Here is a 22,316-nt window from a genome sequence, read left to right as displayed (position 1 = left end):
CTCTCAACCGATTATTTGGCAGGCTCTTCTCTCAGGCGTTCTGAGTGTACATGTTTTACTATGCTGCTGAACAGATGTTTTAGCTATTTAAATGTATAGTCACTTTGGGAGGAAAAAAACAATTGTCTTTATCAAAACTGGATTCTCATCAAACTCCCCCAAACCACTTTAAGGTCTCGATGAATCACGCAATTCTTTTGCAATAATCATTCTGCTTCCCTGAACTGTCTCCATCAAAGATATTGTTTCTGTGTGCAAGTCCCTTTTTAAAGCCCTCTACGAGTTCCTGGGATATCCTGGAGCATTTTATTTTAAGAACTTTGTGCATGACGGCATGTGCCAAAAATCAGAGTCCTAGTCCAGTGCAGCGCAAAGTAGCAATTAAGACAACCTACAGAGGCTGATGGTTTGGACTGGAACTTTTTTTAAGGAAAAGGAAAAAGCACTTCCTCTCTGCGGTGCTCAGAACTGTACAAAAGACCGGTGAGTGTTCAAATTACTATTAGCAACCACAGAAGATACGGTAAAAGATTTTTTTGCCCTGTGTCTTTTGATAGGAAGAGCCCTCGGGTATCTGGCCCTCCAGCCCCACCAAGGCCACCTTTGGTTAGTATGGTTTTGTGTTTACACAAAACGCCCATTTCAGTGGATTCTCCGGGATAAAATCAAAGGCGATCGGTCTCATTGGAAAGACTGAGTCGATGACTGGGTCTTTGATTTGTTTAATTGTGCTAACAATTTAAATTATGAAAATCTGCTTTATTCATGGGGAAAGGCAACCGAGAGTCCAGTGCTATGGATTTTATTACCCAATGAAATAAATAGCATTATTTCAGGTGCCTGAGTGGCTCAGTCGGTTGAGTGTCTGCCTTCAGCTCGGGTCATGATCCTGGGGTCCTGGGATCGAGCCCCACATCAGGCTCCCTGTTCAGCAGGAAGCCTGCTTCTCCCTCTCCCTCTGCCTGCAGCCCCCTACTTATTCTTTCTTTCTCTCTTTTTCTCTGTCAAATAAATAAATAAAATATTTTTTAAAATAGCATTAATTCACAACACAATTACTACTTACCTGTTTTTGTTTTGCTGGAGCTCATAGGACAGTGGGAATGGGGGTAGAGGATTCGTGTGAAAACCAATAGAGCATAGTTCTCATGCAAAACATGTGCCCGTGGCCCTGTGGGTCACACCGGAGCTCAACAGATGCTGTTGAGCCCAGGATAACATAGCCACCTGTTCATGGTGCTATCTGGCTGGCCTTGGTCAGGCCTTACATCCTCAGCATGGGTTTCTTCCAAGGTTTTAGACTTATTCCAAAACACACCTTACGTTCTGCTCATTTCATGTTGCCCCAAAGGCAGAAGAGCATAAGTTTTTGTCCAAATTGTGACATCATAGTGTACTTAGATATTATGTGCTCATTACCCATTGATGTTATTTTGTTGTTATTATTCTAGAACACATCTTAGCAGGCCTTTGGCTCCTAGCATGGGGTTCTCCCGAGAGTTTTTAGATTTGACTCCATAGAACTGCTTAGACTGTGAACTCTATGAAGTCAGGAATCATGTCCATCGAGTTCAGCCCTACAGCCCCAGCATCTACAGTTCATGGCCCATAACAGTGAAGGGAGAAATAAGAACAATGAGAATCGGATGAGTTAGGTCCAGGTACTCACTCTTTTATTAAAATACAGCTTTGGGAAACTCAGATGCTATTGTCTAGGGGGTCTTTTGGCTTCCTAATTCCTTCTAAATGCTCAAATGATAATGATATATCGCATAGGTATAGCACGTCCATTTCCCATTTTAACCTCATGGTAAACTTACATGCTTGATAACAAAGGTATTTTTTTTTATCTCTGGTTTGCAGATGAGAACCCTAAGACCAAAGGACCATCCTTAAGCAGCATAGCACACACAGGGAGGGGAAAGCGGGCAAGGGGATCAGTGCCAAACTCTGTATGTCTGCGGCTTGACAAAGCCCCCTGCGCACAAGGGAGAGGACATCCACCCAGGCAGGACGCCACTTCCTCCCACTTTGCTTTCTTCTCTGAATCTCTTCACACCATCCGGGTCCAAACTGACATGCACTGGTGGCTGCAGGTTGCCAGCTGCGGGGAGCCTTCACCCACCTGGAAATGGAGATTTCCCCAGGGGTGAGGGCAATGGAGACTTGCCCTGAAGCACCTATTCCTCACCTAACCTGAATTCATGCATGAATTCATTCCTGAACATTCAATTACAAACTGAAAAGCCATTAAACCAAAACATGCTTCCATTAATTGTAACAGGAAAATTATCACGCATTCCATCCCAAATGAAGAAACACAAAAGCAGATAGAATCAGGTATTAATTGAACAATGATAACAAATCTATAAAAGTAATAACTTTCGAGGTATTGAAAATAACTACAGTTATTCATGTAATGCGGTTTTATTTTACTCACCAAAGGAGTCCAGAAGACTCGAGAGCAGGTGGGGTATTGGTAGAAGAAAGGGTGCTGGTGAATCACCCATTAGAAGGTGCATTCTTCATTCTGTGCCATTTTCTGTATTAAGTTTTCAACGTTTTGGGAGCTGTTGATTATCTTGCACTCAAACTGCGTTTAAAAATAAGTTTGTAGCACATCAGGGGCGCCTGGCTGGCTCAGTCAGTGAAGCGTGTGACTCTTGACCTCAGGGGTGTGGGTTCAGGCCCCATGCTGGGTGCAGAGATTACTTAAAAATAAAATCTTAAAAAAAAAGAAGAAGAAGAAAAGAAAAAAAAAAGTTGTAGCACAGAAAAAAAATCAGAGCAAAATAAAGAAGTTCAAAGTAGAGAGAAATAATGAGTGCTTACAAGAGATAAAAGCAAGGGTCTGCAAACTCGGGCACATGGGCCAAATCCAGGCCACCACCTATTTTTGCAAATAAATGTTATTGGAACAAAGTCACCCCCACTCGTTTACATATTGTCTATGATTGCTTTTACGCTACAAGGTCAGAGCTGAGTAGTTCTGCGGCACAGATATGGCCCATGGAGCTCATTTAGTCTCTGGCCCTTTATAGAAATCCTGGACTAAAGAAGATGCTGCCTCTTATCCTCACCTACACAGCACACACACACACACACACACACACACACACACACACACAGCAAAATGTTCACCCGCACTTGACCGGCTTCCCAAAATTGTTCTACTTGATGTTCTCTGAACACAGGCTGTTATGTCAGAGAAATTGGTCAATGTGTCTTTGTCCGAACTTGTAATATTAAAACTATGGCATATTACTTCGTGTGCTTTGGGGGTGAAGTGTCATTCTAGGATAAAAAAAGGGGGATGTCAAAAATGTTCTCATTTGTCAAGAGCCATGAAAATTAGTTAACTGAAAAGTCACTATGCAGGTATGTCTGCTGAATAATGTTTCAATTCAGAACCTCCAGGACTATTTTGAGCTTTAACGGCAATCAGTCAACAGAACCGACAGAAATTTCTTGAGCATTTCTTGGGGGTCTGGGCCTGTGCAAGGCCCTGAAAGGGCAAATGAAGAAGCCATGTCAGGGGCTCCCAATAGGTAAACCGGGCCAGTTATAAAAAATCCCTTGGGCAGCCCGGGTGGCTCAGTGGTTTAGCGCTGCCTTCAGCCCAGGGCCTGATCCTGGAGACCCGGGATTGAGTCCCACGTTGGGCTCCCTGCATGGAGCCTGCTTCTCCCTCTGCCTGTGTCTCTGCCCCTCTCTCTTTCTCTCTTTCTCTCTCTCTCTCTGTCTCTCATGAATAAATAAAATCTTTAAAAAAGTAAAAATCCCAATGCCCTTGGCAACTTAGTTACAGAGCACTAAAGGCCTAGAAGTGTCCAGAAAAATAGTCATCCCTGAATGACAGGGGAAGATTTCCAGGAGGACCTGCAAGAATGGACAGCCCGAGGGGAAAAAAAGGCCAAACCCCAGCCGCCCTGGGACTCGCCTGAGCATTTACATCTCTCCCTGTAGGGCTCACAGGTACAATTATTGATCCAGAGAGAAGGGAATCCTGCAACCTCGGCCCCACCTTGGTGGCCGGGATGTCAACCCAAGCAGAGTCTATGTGCAGGGCGAGTGCATCTGCTCACAACTTGGATGTGCGGGGTCTTCTGTTTCAGGCAGTAAAATCCCATGTGAGCTACGGTTTCAGTGAGAAAGAAGGAAATGATTCAAAACTTGAAAAATGTGTTCATCCATCCCCTGGAAGGAGGAAGGAGGGAGGGAGGGAGGGAGGAGAGGGAGAGGAGAGCCGAATGGCGCGGGCTCAGAGCTGCACTACGGAAGGTTCAGGTCCCAGGCCTTCCACTGATGAGACTCATTATTTACATTATATCTGATCTTTTCCAACATCTTTCTTAGCTAGGTGTTCTGTCTCCTTTCACAGATGAGGAAACTGAAGTTTGAGGCTATTAAGCAATTTGCCCAAGGTCACACAGCAGGTATTTGTCTTAAGGCCTGAGAGGTTTCAAATGCCAGCCTCTTTCTCTGTGCCCTGTTACTTGATAAATTTGCTTATCTGCCTCAGGTAATTAGTGAAGGTAGGTACAGCATGTCAAAATGACACTTGAGACCTAGGGAAAGCGATAAACTATGCCTCCTCTAATTCTCTTGTTGAAAAGGCTAATTAGCAGGTTTCATTTCCTTAACAGGAACAGCAGCCATCATCACATACAGGGGGGAAACCTTTTCTCGGTTGGGCATCAAGAGTAGCCATACACGAAATATCTTCCGGGGGCACCTGGGTGGCTCAGCAGTTGAGCGCCTGTCTTCAGCCCAGGGCGTGATCCTGGAGTCCCGGGATCGAGTCCCACGTCGGGCTCCCTGCGTGGAGCCTGCTTCTCCCTCTGCCTGTGTCTCTGCCTCTCTCTCTGTCTCTCATGAATAAATTAATAGAATCTTTAAAAAATATATCTCCCAATTTGCTGCTACTCATAATTGAACATTAGGAAAGATATATACATCTTTCCATCCATGTGTTGTGCTGTTCACCTCTGAGCCTCAAGGGGGATTTGATTTCTTGATTTTCTCACATCACTGGCCATCAGCTACTATTTTTTCAGTGCACACTCACTTCGTGCTTATTATCATGGGTCCCGTGGTAGAGGAACCTTCTGTTGTACAGATAAGGACAACGAAGCCGGCACAGGGTAATGTTCCCAAGGTCGCACGATGGGCAAATGACTGAGCCCAGCTGGAACTCAAATCTGTCGGGCTCGTTTTGAAAGGTACCCAAGACTCATTTGAAACAGGTAGAGGAAGATGACAGACCCAGAGAAAGGCTTTGAAAGGAGAGTTTATTACTCACGGTTTTCAAGAGGAAGGGGCACGCCAAGTCACACAGGCCACACAGGAAAGCACCAGGGCTGGTCAGGCGGCAGAAGGAGCAAGGGTGGGGGGTGAGGGGAGAAGGAGCAAGGGGAAAACACACACAAAAGCCTTTTATTATGGTTTTCAAGAAAGAAATGGGCAGACAGGTTAAGCCCCCCCGCCAGACAGTTAAGCCTAAGAAAGGAGAGTTTGAATAATCTCAGCAGGTGCCGGTCTAGAGGAGCGGTCTGTCCAGCAGCTGGCCCTGGGGTGATCTAAGTTCTGGGTGGCTAGCGTCCTGGACTGCAGGAGCTTGAGAAAAGGAGGCAGGGGAGGGTAGGACTCAGGATTGGTTGGTTTGCATCAGAAAGGCATGCTACAAGGCAAGTCATTTACTATCTCTAGGAATGAGGCAACCCCACGAGGGCCAGGCCTTCCCTGGGTCCACAGGCCCAAAGACGTCAGAGTCCTAAAACAAAGAAAATTTTAAAAATGAGTAACACAGCTCCGAAACCCTTCAGCCCTTTCCCGAAGCATTCCACTGCATAGCATTCTATTAAACTGTAATAACTATTCCTCCAACTGGTGCTTACATGTGACCGATCAGATCCACCCTGACCCCGATCAGATCTACCCTGACCCCGATCAGATCTACCCTGAAACCCTTGGTTAGACGACTAACCTATACAGGTTTGTATGCCTTTGATTCTTTACAGCCAACTGTTGAAGGATGGCTTACTCAGATGTTTAATGAAGGCAAGACGCTTAGAGAAGTGATTCTCAGGTCGGTGTGGCCAGGCACCAGAATCTCCTCGAAGGCTGATTTAAACCCAGATTACCGGGTGCGATCCCCTGAGTGTGTGACCCGGTAGCTCTTGGACGGCCTGAAATGTGTATTCTAACAAGCTCCCAGGTGACGCCAGTGCTGGGGCTCTGAGGACCACATTCGGGGGACCGCTGGCTTAGAGAAACTGTCACATCTCTTCAGTAGGGCAAACCGAAGAACTAACAAAAACTAAACATTAAACTCACGTAGCGAACCTGGGGATGACATTCAAAATATTTAACAATATTTAAGTGATGAAAGCGCCAGGCTGCTATGCCCTTCTGAAAAGAACATTTGTTAAGTGGAGAGCACAGGGCGCCAGATCGTGAGCTGTGGTTCAACCAAAGACTACGGAGAAACTAGGACAGAGAAAGTTCTTGCTTACAGGTCCTGCAGGACGCGCACAGCATGCCCCAGTGGCCCACGTGGGGAAGTCAAGGCAGAGAAAGTACACAGAGGCAGGACCTGGGCATGAGCCGTCATTCCAACCCATGGCTGGAGGGCTTTGGGGTTCCCAGGCTAAGGCCCAAATGGTCACTTCAAACCCCAAACAGAATTGTGATAAGCTCCGTGGAGCTCGTATCTCAGGGGCACCCTGGGAGGCGAGGGAGCCCGTTCCTGGATCATGAGGGCTGCTGGGGACATCCTATCCGGAACCTGCAGTTGCTTGTGACTCTGTGCACTGTTATCCGGGGTGTGCACTTGCACGAGGGGCAAGGGTCAGTCTGAGGTCTCCACAGGTTGCTTTTTGGCCTAACAAAATGGATGTTGAGGCAGCAGTACCATGGAATGGCTTGGCTAAACGCTCCAGAGAGGCACTACTTCTTAGTGGCTGGATCCGGAGGGTTCCAGGAGAGGGGCGGGGGTAGATGCGGCTGCAAGGAGGGCCTGGAGCAGGAGCAGCCACCGAGAGGAAGGAGGTATTTGAGCAGTTAGCAACAGCTGCGGCCACACTGCCATGAGCCAACTGAATTGCAGTCCTGAGTCAAATTTCAAGTGGACTTATGATGGTGCTTAAAAACCCTTCAAAAGCTGCTGTCGGCCTTTGGGGAAATGTCAAAATGCTTCACATGACATCCTGCGTGACTGCACCCCTGCAATCGCCCAGGCTCACTTTGGTTGGCCCGTCAATTTACCCGCCACACACCAGTCATTCTCAACGCTCTGCAAGGTCCCAGACACAGCGAACTTCACCCAGCCTTTGTGCTGAAAGAAAGAAAGAAAGAAAGAAAGAAAGAAAGAAAGAAAGAAAGAAAGAAAGAAAAGAAAAGAAAAGCATTTCCTTAGAAACTCAGATTCATCTTTTGAGACTCAGTTCGGACTCTAGAAAGCATCCTAAAGCCCACTTCTCGTCAAGGTCATGGGGTGACCTGTCATATCACTCAGATTGTGTGACAATGATCTCTGTGGGAATCCACCCCCTTGGGCCACAGGCAAGTTGAGGGCAGCCATTTACCATATTGCTTCAATTTCAAGAGGGACTTTAACATCTCTAGAAGGGGGGTGTACCTCTTGACAGTATTTTTCTTTCTGGGCGGTACCCGGTATTGGGGTACATCTTATAATCAATTCTATCTTAGATGCAACAAAATAAGCTTTTCTTCCTCCCTGTACCCACATCTCCTTGGGCAGTACTGAGCTTGTAGTCTATGCTTTGGGTCTCAGCCTCACTCTGACCTTCTAGCATGTTCAGTGGCAAGCCCACAGACTACATTTTCCAGGTTCCCTTGCCAGCTGAGCTCTGGATTCTGTCAGTGGGAGGCATTCATGGGCTGGAGGGACGTACAAGTCTGCTTTGGTTTTTTTTGTTTGCTGCTCCTGATTCTACCCATGGCTCCAGCAGGCAACAGTGGGGACAGAGTGGACAGCAGCAGAGGCATATGGCTGCTGGGGCCCATAGACTCCGGAAGCTTCTGCGGGACCGTAGCTCCTGGAGTCCCAGTGGGCAGCAGCTGCAAGGGTGAGTGTTTCTGTGGACTCGGGGTCAACATCTTTCCTCCTTTGGTAGCAGTAGCAGTTTCCAGAAGTTATGGAACTCTGAGCACCAGTGTCCCCTCTTCGCTGCTTCTGTCAATCGGTTCCAATGCTTTTAGAACCAATTCTCCATATTAAATACACTCTCTTTAAGACAGTAGAGTGGTTTCTGCTTCCCCAGCTGAACACTGACAGCTACAGTTCCCTTCCCTTTCCTTCTGTAACTGGAAATGCCCATTCATGTTGATGCACGCACACAGCACAGAGGCGACGGTGGTTAAGAGCATGGATTCCCAGCATTCACTGCCACTTACTTCTATGTGACCTTGAGAAAATTGCCTAATCTCTCAGGGTTTCAGATTTGTCATCTGACAAATGGTGATAACAATAATCTCCGTCTTATAGAGTTATTATAAGATGAAGTGCTTAAAATGGTGTCTGAAGACATGTTAGGCATCATGATTATTGTGCTTCTTAATATTTTGTATGTTTTGTCACACATAGATATACCTGTAGATGGCTCCTAGTATTTGTTTGTTTCTTAATTCTTATTCAGGACTGTCTATGCCTATGGGAAGTATTCAGTGAGGACCTACTGAGGGAGAAAGGATGGAATGGAAAAGAAAGGGGAGCAGAAGAGAGGATAGAGGAGAGGAAGAGAAGAAAGGGAAGGCACTGAGGGCTCAGAGCAGCGCCTACTTTCCAAGAGGCATGGAATTATTTCAGTATTTTAAGAATCAGCATATCCAGGCAGGTGCTTACCAGCCAAACATCAGCCTGGCTCCCTTCCTCATCCATGATCTCAGAGTCACACCAACTCCTACTCTCCCCCAACACGAGACGCACAGATTAACTCTGCCAAAGACATCGCAATGGTTTTCTTTTTGCCTGGAAGGTATGCCTGTCCTTCATATCTGGAATATAAAATGTGTACAAAGCAACAAGACAGATCACCCGAGAGAAAAAGTGGACCAAAGATTTGAAGAAACACGTCAAAAAGAGGCTATCCAAGTGACCAATAAACATTGGAGAAGCAGCTCGATTTCATTAGTCGTGAAGGAAACGCAACTGAAAACCACAATGTCCCCTCCTCTCTGGTCCTTTCTCTTGCTCTTCACCACAGATGCTGGTCACCCTCCAATCCTAGCTGGTCGTGTTCCTACTGGCAGGAAGAATAACCAAGTGTGAGCATACACCTGTCTGCTTCCTTCTTTGAGCCACTTGAGGGCTTCCTCATGCTCTGGAGACCTTTACACCCCTGGGACCTTATAGAGAAGGCATTTAACATTGCAGGATGAATGCAACTGGAGTCTCAAAGAGATAACAGAAGGCAGCCTGCAAGGGCTGGGTTCAGAATGTGATTTTGCAGCTGGGATGAAAACAAAGGAAGAGAGCAGTGGTAATGGACCTTTTCTCTGAAGTTACTAGACATCACCAAGGATAAGAAGGAAATCATTTCTTGGGGTAGCCCGGGTGGCTCGGCGGTTTGGCGCCTGCCTTCGGCCCAGGGCGTGATCCTGGAGACCTGGGATCGAGTCCCACGTTGGGCTCCCTGCATGGAGCCTGCTTCTCCCTCTGCCTGTGTCTCTGCCCCTCTTTCTCTCTGTGTCTCTTATGAATAAATAAACAAAAATATTTTAAAAAGAAGGAAATCATTTCTTGTTCATGTCTCCTCTACCATAACAACTCGCCATTGGATTCTTTAATGTCAAGTGTTCTCTGGGTACGCTGAACCTGGTTTCTATCAAATGAACATCTATTCTTGCTCTCTAGAACTTTCTGCCAATAGAATACTCAGTGGAAAAGAAAAAGAAAGGATGGATGCCCATTACAGAGGGCATCTTCTACAAATGGGGGAAGGAAGCAGAGATAAGATTTTCAAATTTCAACTGATTATTTTCAGTTTCATAAAGCTTTTGAAAGTTTTTGGACACCTGGCTAGCTCAATCAGCTAAGTGTCTGCCTTCAGCTCAGGTCATGATCCAGGACTCCCAGGATTGGGCTCAGTGGGGGGTCTGTTTGGGATTCTCTCTCCCTCTCCCTCTGCCCCTCCCCTGTTCATGTGAACACTCTCTCTGTCTAAAACAAATATATTTTTAAAAATAAATAAAAAGAGCTTGTTTGACACAATATTTGACATTCTTCCAAATATAGCTTAATGAGAACTCACTGTCCATATTTTTAGACATATTTATGCAGCTCCCCAGGCTCATACCTACACTGCAGGATCTGAGATCAGAGTACAAATGCAGGTCCATCCATATACCATTTAAAACCATAAATCAGGCTACCAACTGTTAAATACATTCTATCCTCATAACTTGTAAATATCCCACTCATCCATCTGAAAGGCCAGGTTCCAACTCAGAATTCTCAGACCCTGTAAGGTTCCATGCCAAAAATCTGTTGGTGCACCAGGGCCCTCAATCCACCCCCTTCCCTCTGTTCATACCCCCACCAGCAGTAGCACCCTGACCACCCACCAGAGCCCAGGCAGAGGCTTCCATCAGGATGATGAGATGATAAACTGAGAAAGAGACCCCTGTGGGCCCTGGAAGTGTGCTGAGCAGTTTTTTTTTAATGATTTTATTTATGTATTCATGAGACACAGAGAGAGAGAGGCAGAGACACAGGCAGAGGGAGAAGCAGGCTCATGTGGGGAGCCCGATGCGGAACTCGATCCCAGGACCCCAGGATCATGACCTGAGCCGAGGGCAGACACTCAACCACTGAGCCACCCAGGTGCCCCAGCAGTTTGGGGAGGAAATTTCAAATCTTGGGGATACCAACTGTGTTCTAGAAAGGGACTCGGGCACACATCCCCTCGGCACTGACCACCCACCCAGTGGTGAGGGGCAAGCTGTTAGGAGAGCCTGAGTGGAAGGATGCTTGAAACCAGGACCCAGGGCAGGGCTCCGCTTGCCCAATCCTGAGGGCAAAACTGTCACCCTTATCACTTACAGCTTACAAATTACATCCTTTCACATCCAACCTACCCAAAAGGATTTAAACTACAAGAATTTTTTTAAAGAGAAATCTAGGTGTTGGGGATGAACTACCTACTGCAACTGAAAGCCTTGACAACTTAAGCAAAAAAGTAAAGACCTCCGTTAGGCGTTCTTAAATAAAGTATTTCTGCAAGTTCGTTTGTTGAAGGAGACAATGTTGTTCAATATGTCCAATTCCAGGAACATTCCATTGTGTTAGTATTGTACAAAATTCATCAGGTAATGTGTGAACTTCAAAAAAAATTATATAATACATTATACAAATAAGGAAGATCATTTGTCTTCGTAAGGAGGTGATAAATACTATATTACACAATAGACTGCTTCACTGATATTATTAGCCACGAATTCCATTTGCAGTTTACCGCTCAACTTAAAGGCTTAGCATTATTTAACTGTAGTAACCCCCAATCATAACCACTCAGACAATCAATTCTGTTTAATCACTGATGTTTCCGTAATGGGGAAAAGGCTGGATTATTTTTGTTTGAAGTTAGCATAGCAAGTCCCAGAGTATGGTATAATTAAGAACAACTGTTTACTTTTTCTTAAATTCAACACCCCTCACCCCCACCTCAAAAGCTAGACATTAAAGTACTAAATATAATGATCTTGGAAAACCAAATTGCTATGTTCCTGGCAGCCCTTCCCTGGTTTCCCTTAAACATTTCTATCTGAAATGATGATGAATAAAAAAAGAAAAAGAAAAAAAGAAACCTGGAAAATACACAGCTATCCCTTCACTGTATCTTCCACCTAACCATCAAAGTTTCCGTTCGAGTACTGAAAAACAGCCCTTCCCTCCTTCCTCTGTCCCTTTTTGGCTATTTTAGATTGTTACCTGCATGGTTTCAAATGTCCATGGGACACACCATGCAGGATCATGAGACACCAGCCTGCTATTTTATGTCTGTGAGTTAGTCTCCCCGAGTAGATTGGGGGATGTTTCTGAGGGCGTTAAGTCATCTTGGTATGTTCAATATCCCCACCACGCCTCACACATGGAAGTAGCCACAGAGTTATTGAATAAACAAATGATTATCTTTTTGCCTTCATGAACTATGTAGTACTGAGAATTATTCCAGCATAAAGAATGTCAGAGTCAGTTCCCTGTGGAAGCGAATTAACCCAGTGTGCTACTACCACGAGGTTTAGAATCTAAGGATTAGAAAGTCTAGATGTAAGATCCTGGACGATCCTATTCAAATCCTACTGGATAAAGAATGACCAGAACTTGGTGGCAAAGACAAGACTGACAAGGCAGGCCCTTGTGAAATCTTTTCTAAGACACACTTCATTGTAATTGCATTTTATAATCATCAGGGGACTATGTTTGACAACACTTTGAGTAATTACACACCATGGTACTTAATACAAGGTTGTTTTTTAAGGGTGAAATAAAAAAAGACATCAGATCCTAGAAAAGCTTAGAAGGGAGTCATTCCGCATGGGCTGGGAACAGGTGAGCAATGCAGTTGCAGGTGGCAGCTGATGCCTTTCTTCTACCCCCAGCTACTCTCTCTTAAATGTGTCTACACTCTGTGAGCTGCCTTTGACCACTCCGGAGAAGAGCGGAGCTATAAAGTATAAAGACAGATAACTATGTGGATCTCATCGCTTACTGAAGCACAATTTACCAGCCTTTGAATTGTTCCCAAGATACAGCTCTTTTTTTTGGCCGATTTCACATGCTGAACTGTTCCATCCATAAACTTAATAAACTTAGATGTCACTACCACATTTGATGAAATAGTTTGTGCACAGAATCTTCAGTAACGTGCTATAATGTAGGTGGGTAGCCTATGAAAACTGATCCTACACAACTTAGCTATTAATTTAAATGTTTAAATTAAATGTTTAAAAACAAATTATAGGGGCATCTGGGTGGCTCAGTTGGTTAAGCGTTTGACTCTCAGTTTAGGCTCAGGTCATGATCTCATGGATTGTGAGATCTGCGCTGGGTGGGGAGTCTGCTTCAGATTCTCTCCCTCTGCCCCTCCTCCACTTGCACACGCATACGCGTGCACTCTCACTAAAATAAATAAAGAAATCTTTAAAAAATTATAAAGTGGGCCATCAGAAAAAATAATTTCATCTAGAGTGTGATCAACATCTTTTCCTTTTTATAATATTCTAGAATAAAATACAATTCATTGGCATTCTGTGGCCATCTGTATATCTTTTTTAAAGTACATTTTTGGCACAGCCCTGTCAAATATCACTTTCTCAAAGTCCAAAAAAGCTGTTGGACTCAGAAACAGGCCCATGAATAAATGAATAACTTAATGTAGGACAACAAAGGCATTTCAAAATCATTGGAGAATGAATGGACAATTTAATCAAGGGTATTGGGACAAGTAGTGATCAAGATGAAACAAAGCATCCTCACAACTCCTAGCATACCAAAAGCAAAACAAAAAATCCCCGAAAGACCCTTCCTCACATCCTACCAAAAAAAAAAAAAAAAAAGGATGCCAGATAAATGAAAGAATTAAGTATGAAAAGCAAAAGTTTAAAACACTAGGGGAGGCAAAAAAAATATATATGTATATAGGATGAGGCTAGGGAAAAGTTTCTAGAACAAGACCAATAAACACAAATCATAAAACAGACTGACAAATACGACTATAATAAAAAAAAACCTCATGTGCATCAAAAAATACCATAAATAAATGAAAAGATGAAGTATGGCCAAAGCTGGTCTCCTGATGATAAAATGTAATTAAAAACAAAGTGCAACTAAGGATGCCTGGGTGGCTCAAGAGTTGAGCGTCTGCCTTCGGCTCAGGGCGTGATCCCCGTCCAGGGACCGAGTCCCGCATCAGGCTCCCTGCGTGAAGCCTGCTTCTCCCTCTGCCTGTGTCTCTGCCTCTCTCTGCGTCTCTCATGAACAAATAAATAAAATCTTAAAAAAAAAAGTCCAACTTAAAAATATTTCACAAAGGCAGAGTGGGAGTAGATACTCTTAACAATACAAGCAATACAGGATTATTATCCTGAAGATATAAACACAACAGATCAACACAGAAATGAAAGGCCAGAAGACAGGCATTTTTGCAAAGAACACTGGCTAGCCAATTAACTTATTAAAATGTAAAAAAAAAACTTATTAAAATGTGCCCAACCTCATTAGTAATTAGGTAAATAAAAACATAAACCATTACCATTCACACCTCCAGACCAGCAAACATTTTGAATTCTAACAAAAATTCTAACAAATTTTTAATTCCAACATTGGCAATGGAGCAACTTCAACTCTGATGTCCTGATCCTGTGTGAATTGATATTTTGTGTAAATTTGCACTTTGGAAATCCGTTTGACATCTAGTAAAGTTGAAGCCTGAAGAAGCAACCACGTGAGAAGGTACTGGAAGAGCAGTTTGTTTTTAAATGTATCTACCACTGAGGTGCTATTTCGAAGAAAAGATATGTATACAATGGAATATTCCTCAGCCATTGGAAACGACAAATACCCACCATTTGCTTCGAGGTGGATGGACCTGGAGGGTATTATGCTGGAGGGTAATACCCTGGAGGGTATTATGAAGTAAGTCAATCGGAGAAGGACAAACATTATATGGCCTCATTCATTTGGGGAATATAAATAATAGTGAAAGGGATTAAAGGGGAAAGGAGAGAAAATGAGTGGGAAATATCAGAAAGGGAGACAGAACATGAGAGATTCCTAACTCTGGGAAACGAACTAGGGGTGGTGGAAGGGGAGGTGGGCGGGGGGTTGGGGTGACTGGGTGACGGGCACTGAGGGGGGCACTTGATGGGATGAGCAGTGGGTGTTATGATATATGTTGGCAAATCGAACTCCAATTTAAAAAAATATGTAAATAAATAAATAAATAAATTTTAAAAACCAGATTTACGTATGTTAAGGATATGGAGTTTTATGGTAGATGTGGAAAATAATTCCTGGCTATTTCACTTTTAATGCTACCTTTGTTTACTTTTTTGAGATACACATACCATTAAACTCACCAAAAAAAAATTCACATACCATACCATTCACATACCATTAAACTCACCATTTTAAATGGTACCAAAAAAAAAAAAAAAGAATTGTAAAAGTAGAGGCCGGGAGCCAAGCAGTAGGGGTAGGGGGTAGCAGATAATTAAAGGGGAGTTGTAGGTCACCTGATAAATGTTGCCAAGTACCTTTCTAACTTCTGACGATTTTATTAGCCCTTCACGCGCCGTGTTGTGTTAAAGGGGTGATGTGTTCAAGGAGCTCTTAGGCGCCTAACAGGAACCCACAATGATGTTACTTTCCGACCTCACCACTGCTCTCCCAGTAACAATAATGTAGGATTCTGATTCTTCCGTGAGGAAGAATTAAGTTTTGATGGCCTGTGGATTCCAGCCAGGTTAAACGCACCTGTTCCTTGGAAGAGAAAGCTGGTCATGTCACTTTCTTTGGTTGCTAATTTCTGTCAGTGCCAAGTTGAAACCCAAACTAGTCACAATTCTGCTCCACTGAATCACTTGCTAAGTCTTTTTTGTACTTTACTGGGTCTTTCCTACCCAAACTACCAGATGTGCTATCTTCCTGATGATTTACATCCTACAGAATCTTCTTCGATCACTTAACACTTTCATTCTCTTTGTTCAGGACTGCGTGTCTGCTCCAGTCTGGGGGTGTGAAGCTCATCAGGGCTTGCTTCCTACTCTCCCGGAGCTTATATAATAAATATCTAACCTTACCTGATCTTAACACACAAATAGATCACCCAAAACCTGCCTTAAATAGAGTCCTTCCAGGACCCATAAAAAAAAAAAAAAAAAAAAAAAAACCTAACTTCCTTACTGCCTCCACTTAATTATCATTTAATATAGCCGGTTACCTTGAAGATGTGCAGAGAAATTGGGAGAAAAAAAAATGAGCATTTGGGAGAATTACTGTAGTTTTTAAAAATTAAGTAAAACCAAATCTGAATAACTGTTCTTGGGGAGTATAAAGACTGAAGAGGGCATAGCACTTGGGTTCCACCACATGATTTCTTTTAAAGGCAGCAGGGACCCGAAATACTTGAGTTTGGCTGCAGTGGTATCAATTAAGATTTCACATGACTCATTTTTGAAACTTGATTCTTGATGGTCAATAATAAGTTAACATTTGGGGACGCCCGATGGCTCAGCGGTTGAGTGCCTCCCTTCGGCCCAGGGCATGATCCTGGGGTCCCGGATCGAGCTACATTGGGCTCCCCGCAGGGAGCCTGCTTCTCCCTCTGCCTGTATCTCTGCCTCTGTGTCTCTCATGGATAAACAAATAAGATCTTTAAAAAGTAATAATAAAAAAATATAAGCTAACACTTGAACCCTTACTCTGTGCCAGGTACCAATCTAAGCCTCACAATGATCCAGGGGACAGTTGCTGTGTCACTCCAAGTTCCTATGCTGACATCCTAACCCCCAATGTGTAAGTATCAGGAGAGGGTGCCCTTGGGAGCAGCCCTTATGAATAGGATTAGCACCCTCATCAAAGAGACCACAGAGAGTTCTTTGCCCCTCCCACTACATGGACAAAGAGAGAAGAGGGCCATCTGCGAACCGGGAAGCGGGCTGCCACCAGATAATGTACCTGCCAGACCTGCCTCTATGGACTTCCCAGCCTTCAGAGCTAGGAGGAATAAACTTGGTGTTTATAAGCACCACCCCCACCCCTGAGTCTACAGCATTTTCTTCTAGCAGCTCAAATGGATGAAGACAGGGTCACCATTATTAGTCCTATTTTACAGATGTGCAAGAGGGCCAGTATTCCAGAGCCAGGATTTGAAACCAGTGGTCTGGGCCCAGGGCCTCTGCTCAAAATCACCTTTGCATTCTGCATCCCACGAGTAAATAGTGTTCACAGGAGCTGGCATTGCTTGTTGTGGAGGTGATGGGGTAAACTGTAACATAACTAAGTACGTATGAAGCACTACTGACTTCTAGATCTGGAAATTTCTAATGGTTTCCCAAGGCAAGTCGTGAACCTGCTACTAAAAGCAAGGAATGGAGAGAAGTAACAATGCTGCCTTGACTTCCGTGTGCAACAATTCTCAGTCTTGGGTTTCACGCTCCCTAATTACCAAGAAAATGTTTGCCAGATGGCACCTTTCCTAAGTTTCCTGAATGATGTCCCTTCCCGGAAGCCACGGGCATATGGCATCTCATAGCAATGTAGCCTAGCTCTACAATTCGCAGTACTAGTTTACCTCATGAGGCACCTGTTAGTGCTTTGCTTTTGTCCTTCAAGATTTTGCCATCTCTTCCCTAATAAGAGGTCATCTGTTGACGGCTTCAAAGTGCAATAAGGGATTTTAAGATTCAGCCTTCACAGGGCGCCTGGGTGGGTCAGTGGTTGAGCATCTGCCTTTGGCTCAGGTGGTGATCCTGGGGTCCTGGGATCGAGTCCCACAGCAGGCTCCCCACAGAGAGCCTGCTTCTCCCTTGGCCTATGTCTCTGCCTGTCTCTCATGAATAAATTTAAAAAAATTTTTTTAAAAAAAGATTGCCTTCACATATTTGCCACTCAAGATGGACAGTCTGTGCTACTACTTCTGAAAAAGACATTTTCCTATTTCCTTAAACACCATGATTTCGGGAGCACCTGAGTGGCTCAGTCGGTTGGGCATCAGACTCATGATCTCAGCTCGGGTCTTAATCTGAGGGTCGTGAGTTCGAGCCCTGTGTTGGGCTCCACAGTGATTGTGGCGTCTACTTAAAAAAAAAAAAAAAAAAAAAAAAAGCAAGGGGCACCTGGTGGTTCAGTCAGATAAGTGTCTGCCTTTGGCTCAGGTCATGATCCCGGGGTCCTAGGATGGAGCCGGGCATCGTTGGGCTCCCTGCTCAGCGGGTTATCTACTTCTCCCTCTGCACCCCCTCCATGCCTCCACTCTGTCTCTCTGAAATTAAAAAAAAAATCTTTAAAAACAAAACAAAAAAACCCAAACAAGAAGCAACAAAAATGCCACAAGTTCTGGACAGGGGCATTAAACACTCCTTGGATTTTACATTAAATTCTTAAGTTGGAAGAAAAAAATTGTTAAGTCAGACTGAGTTGTTCTCAATTCTTCACCCCACTGTCATCCCTATTTTTGCTGTGGCTTCATGCTACCAGAGCAAACTTCCTCACCTCTCTCAGCCTTGGGCTTGGCTATGCCATGTGCCTTGACCAACTGGCCAGTGACAGACATGGAACAGAGGCTAGAAATGTACCCACACCACTGCGCTTGCTCTCCTGTCTTCCACCATGAGAACACGTCTCAGGTAGCTCAGCAGAGCCCTGCCTGGATCAACTGAACCCCAGCTAACTAACCCCCCACAGGTGGGGGAGAGAGAAATCAACACTTGCTGCTCCAAGCTGTTGAAATCTGAAGTTTGTTTGCTGGGCAGGGTTATTGCAGTAACAGCTAATACATAATAAACCCTCCTGCATTTGCCATCCAATTATCTTGAAGACCACCTATATTCGTTTCCTGGGATGAATGTAACAAAGTACAAGCTAGGGGGGATCCCTGGGTGGCTCAGCGGGTTAGTGCCTGCCTTCAGCCCAGGGCGTGATCCCAGAGTCCCGGGATCGAGTCCCACGTCAGGCTCCCTGCATGGAGCCTGCTTCTCCCTCTGCCTGTGTCTCTGCCTCTCTCTCTCTCTCTCTCTCTCGCTCTGTGTCTCTCATAAATAAATAAAATCTAAAAAAAAAAAAAAAACCTCTCATGAATAAATAAATAATCTTTAGAAAAAAAACAAAGTACAAGCTGGGACTTAAACAGCAAATTTATTGCTTCACAGTTCTGGAGGCTAAAACTCTGAAATCAACGTGTCAGCAGGGCCGGTTCCTTCGGAGGGCTGTGAGAAGAATCCGTTTCATGCCTTCTCCTTAGGCTTTCCTTGGCTTGTAGAATAACGTTCTCCTGTCCTCACAATGTACTTGTTTCTGGTCCCAAATGTCCCTTTATAAGGATACCTGTCATATCAGATGAGGGCCCACCCTAATGACCTTATCTTAACTTGACCACCTACAAGGACCCGATTTCCAGACAAGATCACTGGGGGTACTGGGGGTTGGGACCTCAACATCTTTTGCGGAGGACACAATCATAGCATCATCCCAGATACCCTTCTGGTGGGGGGAGAAATAAGACTGGAAGGGCCTGATGGCCTTTGTCTAAGGCAAATCTTTTTTTAAAGATTTTATTTATTTGAAAGAGAGAGAGAATCTCAAGCAGACTCCATGCTGGGTGGGGAGCCCTAAGTAGGGCTCGATCTCAAGACCCAGAGATCACAACCTGAGCGAAAATCAAGTGTCAGACACTTAAATGACTGAGCCACCCAAGCACCCATGAGTTCATCTTTTTGTATAGCCGTAGCTGGGATAGATATTAGGGTTTGGTGTCTTCTTCTCAACTTCTGGTGTTTTATACACCACTTGTATAAATCACCTCCATCCCTCCCCATCCCCTAACAAAAACCTATGTTTTCTTTCTAGCCTTCACTTTACTAAGTCTTAACACTTACTCGTGTGTGCTTCCATTTCCTGCAGCCCTCAAGAGTTTGTCCCGTTGCTTCGAGCTGGTGTTTTAATGCTTATTTTTCTTTGCTCCTTAAGAGGCTGCCCACAGGTTTTCTTCTCTACACAATGCCCTGAACAGACTCCAACCTGTCTTCTATGACCCCCTATGTAGAGGCTGCTGGGGCCAAAGCGGCCAGTAAGTGCTAGTGAAAGCTCTTAATAGGTCAGAACTGAAGCATGTAACCTCTAATCCTTACCCTTATTAGTCTCTGCATTTTGAATAAACCTGCAAAAGATCTGACCTCCAACTGAAATTTGTTCCGATTTTACTCTCCACAGAAATAAACAAACTCAAGCTATGCCCATGAAATCAAAGCACAATCCAGTAAGTTGCATGTTTAGCTGACTAAGAAGTATAATCCCTTATCTTTATGTTGAGAACCTTCTAGCTGTCAGGGCAAGGTCTGCACACTGAATGGGGTCTCCATCTTCTTTCGGAATTGAGGACGACTCCGAAATTTCGACACTGTTCCTTTCCTTGCCTCGGAAATTTCGACACTAAATGGCTTCCATCCACTGCCAATTTTTCAAATGCTGGGGGTATAAATACCTTTTGGTTTGGGGAGTACTGGGAGCTTCAAATCAAGCCCCAAATGAATGGTTTATCCAACTGCCCTTTTAACAAAATCCACGAGAACATTTCTAACCCCTGGATATCAAACAGAAACTCACTTTAGCAATTCCTATAGCAAGATCTAGGACTTTCCAGGCTGCCTGGAACAGTAAGTTGACACTCAAGATACTTGGATTCAGCTGTGGACCATGCAACAGCTTTCTGCATTTTCCTACAGGGCCCCCCATCTCTCTTTCCACTCACCAGCACTGACATCAATGGACTGGACCGTGAGAAGTGCGGAGCCCTGGGCCCTGCCCCCAGACCTCCTGATCAGACCGTCTTTTAAGGACATAAAATCAGGTAATCCTTGTGCGCACTCAAGTTTGAGAAGCACTGCCCTCCTTTTTTCTATTCCTGTTTCTCAGCAGCGAGACAACTACTATTCCAGTTGAACCTTTTAAAGTCCTCAACCAGCTTTCCTGTAAAACTAATTAAATAGCTTTTTAATGTGATCCTACTTGTAAATCTAAAATAGTACAATACGGGGCTCTGTGCCTTCAGTAAAGAGGAGGCTTTGGGCTCTCTCTCCCTCTCCTCTGCCACACACGCGGGGAAAGAGAACAGTAAACCTCTTCTTGCCCTGCATCGTCTTAGCAGCAGCTCAGGAACAAACATCATACAGCAAAGAAACAGTGGGGTCTTTCAAGCAAGATTTCCACCGAGACCTTTTCCTGCTAAGCCAGCAGGACCCACAAGAACCCGAGTGGATGGAGGGCCAACTGGCACACCACCCTCTTACTCTTGCTGGCGTGTCTTGTTTCCACCACAGCCTGGTCTCCGGAGGGGCCCCTGGCGGGTACTGTGTAGACACAAAGAGCCTCAAAAGCAATTTAGCCATTAGAACTTCTGCCTCATGAATATCACAGGTCATGGTCTTCTGTAGTAAATCTTCAAAGCAGAACATGCTTATTTGGGTCCCCTGAGCCTTATTCCTCTTAGATTTTTGGTTCTGGGTCCAAAAATCTTGCCATCATGTCCATCAGGCAGACAGGACACCAACTGTGCCAGGAGCACTCTTTCTTAATTTTTTTTTTAAAGATTTTACTTTAGGGGCGCCTGGGTGGCTCAGTCAGTTAAGCGTCCAACTCTTGATCTCAGCTCAGGCCTTGATCTCAGGGTTGTGAGTTCAAGCCCAACACTGGGCTCCATGCTGGGTATAGAGCTTACTTTAAAAAAAAAAAAAAGACTTTATTTTACTTTAAGCAATCTCTACACCCAACGTGGGGCTTGAACTTACAACCTCGAGATCAGGCATTGCATGGTCCACCAACTGAGCCAGACAGGCACCCCTCTTTTTTTTAATGTTTTACTTGGAAAGAATTTCAAACTTAGAGAAAGTTGCAGTAAGAACTTGAGTAACTTTAACACTAATACAATGCTTGCACTGAAACTACCATTCATATTCCAACCTGTCAATGGATACAGTATCCCCTTTACGCATCCTTCCTTCAATATGGGACACAGAGTAGGGCCAGGTAGCACGTTTTGTTGCCCCATCTCTTTAGCCTCCTTTAGTCAGAAAACCTTTTCACAGCCTTGTGTCTTTTGACATGAGTACTTTTAAAGAATACAGGCCTCTTTAGAATAATATTCTCCAGATACAGGACTGAACAGGCGGTGACAGGAGCTTCTCAGGGTACTAGAGCACACATGTCCATCTATCTCCCCCTTGTTGGTGATTCTGATCACCTGAGCAAGGTGTTCAATCTTTCCCCTATCAAGTTGTTTTCTCCAACAATGCGTGGGAGGCTGAAGAGGGGCCCCCTCTGGATGTCCACATCCTAATCCCAGAAGCATGTTTATCCGTTACCTTCCGTCAATGTTACCTTATATGGCAAAAGGAACTCTGCAGCTGTGGTATGGATCTCGAATTGGCGAGGTGGTGGATTATTGGGGATTATTATGTAATCCCAAAGGGGCTTTACCGCTGGGACGCAGAAGAGTCCAAAAGAGAAGACAGCCTGAAGACTGTAGCAGAGACCAGAAGAGCATACTACGGGGTTGGCTCTGAAACAGGAGAAGGGG

Source organism: Vulpes lagopus, chromosome X (assembly GCF_018345385.1).
Source record: "Vulpes lagopus strain Blue_001 chromosome X, ASM1834538v1, whole genome shotgun sequence".
NCBI lineage: Eukaryota > Metazoa > Chordata > Mammalia > Carnivora > Canidae > Vulpes > Vulpes lagopus.
Note: the sequence above shows the minus strand (reverse complement) of the source record.